Here is a 3,721-nt window from a genome sequence, read left to right on the forward strand (position 1 = left end):
AAATAAAGGGGTCAATTGGTTATGGAATGTTATACTAATGGACTTAAATGGTAAATGTGCCAAATTATTTCATAGTGGACGTTTGGATGATTAAATGCATGAAATTTGATTAATTTTAAAAGGGAAAATTGTAAATTAAAAATAAATGGAAATTAAAACAAACAAAAGGCCAAAAAATTGCTATCATCTTCCTCTTTTCTCAAAAACAAACCGAAACCCCATTAGAGAGGTTGGAAGCTTTTGTACAAACTTAAATTCCATGCATGGTATGGTATTTTGTGCCGTTTTTAGTATTTTTATGTTTTTGTTATCGTTTTAGCTTAATCTAGCTAACTCGAGGGTCAATTTGTAAAACTATTAAAAATCTAAGGACTTGCCATGAATGAGTTTGATGTGTTTGTGAATATAATTGATGAGTTATTAAATTTAGCATCTAGATATAAGTATTTTGTTAAGTGATTTTAGTGATTCTGAATGTTAACGATTAAATTATTTAAATAGTAAAATTCAAGGGAAATAGTGTGAATTAGTGAAAGATATGGGTTGTTACGAGACTAGATGAAATTTGGCTAGCATGAATTTTAATTAAAAGTGGTTAAATTACAAGTATTGGGTTTAGGGATTAAATTGCATAAAAAGTAAATTGTTGAGAGTTATTTTTTAGATTTACTATTAAAAAGAGTTATAGGTTGTATTAATTATATTAAGTTATTTGAATGGTTTAATTGAACGAAAAAAATATTATTTAAACTAAGAAATGGACCGAATGGACTTAAATAGAGGAAAAGTTAAACGATCGAATTAATCGTCACTTTGTTTTTACAACTGTAATTGTTGATGTAAGTTTGAAGTCCTTAATCTCGAACTTTATTTATTTACTTAAATTAAATTGATTATTAATTTGATGTTTAATTACAACTATATAAATATAATTGACTAGAAGTTAAATAAAGAGTTATGGAGTTATAGATATAGCTATGGAATAGATTAAATGATTAATTTTAATCACCGATGCAATGGTTAAATTATGAAATGAAGAATCATGGAATTATATATATATATATATATATATATATATATATATATATATATATATGATAATTCTATATGAAATGGACCATGGAAGTATAATGGAAAGTGAATTGGAGTAATTGAATGATTGAGAAAATAGTTTTAAATGGTTGGTTATGGATAAATGATTTATGTGTACATTTATGAGTTGTATATTGAACTGAATAAGGGTCTGTTCTTCTGTGCTTAAAAAAAACACTTTTGGTTCCAAAAGCACTTTTAGAAGAAAAGCTATGCAGAACAAGCTGCTTTTGGCTAGAATTTTTGGCTTTTCAGAAGTACTTTTGAAAAGCACTTCTAAAAGGAAAAGCTAAAATTTTTAGCTTTTCCTCTCCCAAAAGCACTTTTAGTGCTTAATTACTTTTTTACCCCTCCAATAATATAGTAATTTCCTTTTTTTCCTTGGTGCTTAATTACAAATTTGTTAAAATTATTAATTAAAAATAAAAATATTTTTAAAATACTAATTACAAATATTTAATGGTTATATTTAAATATTTAAAATACGTTTATATATTCTAATTAAATTTTATAAGTAATTAATATTTATTACTTGAAAAATTTAAAATTTATATTTCATATATTAAAATATTAACAACAAGTTATAATAAATTTTTTATTCTTACTAAAATATAATAATATTAACTAATATTAACTAATTTAAATTTTATTTAAATGCATATTTGTTACTTGATAATAACATGTCTAAAATGGACATTTTATTTCTCAAAAGCACTTTTTGACAGCAATGTTAAACACTCAAATTTTAAATCAAACTTTTCAAAAGCACTTTTCAAAATCACTTTTCAAAAGCATTGCCAAACTAGCCCTAAGTTGATGATGAGCAATATTGGTAAACTTAAGAAGTTTAGTTATGATATGATGGAATTGAGATTCTCTGATCTTGTGTTAGAAGTGTAGGACGTATACACACATTTAATATTGTCAGTTTCGGCTAGCGTTAGGCACAAATCTTTGTCGGTTAATTCGACTAGTGTTGGGCACATATTTAATATCGTCAGTTTATCCGACTAGCGTTGGGCACAAATCTTTGCAGTTAATCCGACTAGTGTTGGGCACACATTTAATATCGTCGGTTTATCCGACTAATGCTGGGCGTAAATCTTTGACAGTTAATCCGACTAGTGCTGGGTACACATTTAGTATCGTTGATTTATCCAACTAACGCTAGATGCAAAACTTGGTTAAGATTTAACCGTTAGGCACCGGGTGCCATCCACAGATTGATCCATATTGGCAATGTATAATCGATCTATCGAAAAAGGTTGGTATATAAAAAATATCTTGGAAGATGTATGAGAGGCTCATGTTGAACTTGATAGTAAACTAAATGGAAATGTACATTACATGTTGTGGATTATAAAATTTAAGGACATTAATTGTAATTTTAGTTCTTTTAAGTTAGTGAACTTACTCAATATTTGATTATTCAATTGTATGCATGTCAGGTACCTACTTTTGTCTGACGACTCAGCATCTAATGACAATCCTGAACTCAATGTTGGTGACGTATTTCTTTTTGTGTCTTGGCATGTACTTAGGGTGATGATATTTTGAGTAATGGTTTTTGGTCTATAGTTGAATTTAATGAAGACTACTTTTATTGAATGTCATGTAAACTTTTGGAGAATGATTACCTTGAAACAAATGCTTGTATATAGTTTGTGAATGAAATAAGTATGTTTTGATGAGCTTGACTCTTTTGGATGTATATAATTGTTTATGTGAATTAGTAAATGTTAGTTATAATGACAACTTGGTGAGAGTGATTATATTTGGCTATTTTGATGGAGGTTTGAGTATGAAAATGTGATTGATGTTCTGTTAACTTGATTATTTGAATGGTTAATCTTTGTTTAAGGTGCTTTTGAATGGCATATTGGTTAGGTATAAGATGGATGAATTTTTGGCATGTAATTGATGATTTGAATGTGATTTTGAACCTAGAAATGGATCTAGATATGGTATGAATTGTTGCTCAAGGAATGGTGTACAAAATGGCTTGAATTAGGGGTTAGATATGCTGCACATGGTTTGGGACACGGTCCACTTACACGACCGTGTGTCTTATTGTGCAGGTTTTACACAGCTTGTGACATGGACGTGTGATACACGATCCACTTACACGACCGTGTGTCATATTGTCTTTAGATGCAGGTTTCACACAGCTTGCGACACGACCGTGTGACCTTAATTTGAATATCTACACGGATGGACATACGGGCTGGACACAGCCATGTGTCTGTACTTTGAATGTCGACACGGTTTGGACTGTGACACACGACCGTGTGTCCCCTTTTTTCAAATTTTCAACTTTTTTTTTAAAAAAAAAATTCTATTTTATTTCGAATTGACCCCAGAATGTTCCTAAACTATTTTTAAGGTTTCATAAACTCGGTTTAACCGTAAGTGTATGTTTGTTATGATTGGAATGTAATTTGATTATTTGTATTAATGGTTGAATATTTATGAGATAGTAATGTTAAATGTTTAACTTTTTATCGTAATACTCCGTGACCCAACTCTGATAACGAAGATGGGTTAGGAGTGTTACATTATTAAAATTTATTCTTATAATTTGCAATTGGTTGACGGAGATGTGCTTGTTATCAAGACGTATTAGAGACCC

Source organism: Gossypium arboreum, chromosome 4, assembly GCF_025698485.1.
Source record: "Gossypium arboreum isolate Shixiya-1 chromosome 4, ASM2569848v2, whole genome shotgun sequence".
Classification (NCBI taxonomy): domain Eukaryota; kingdom Viridiplantae; phylum Streptophyta; class Magnoliopsida; order Malvales; family Malvaceae; genus Gossypium; species Gossypium arboreum.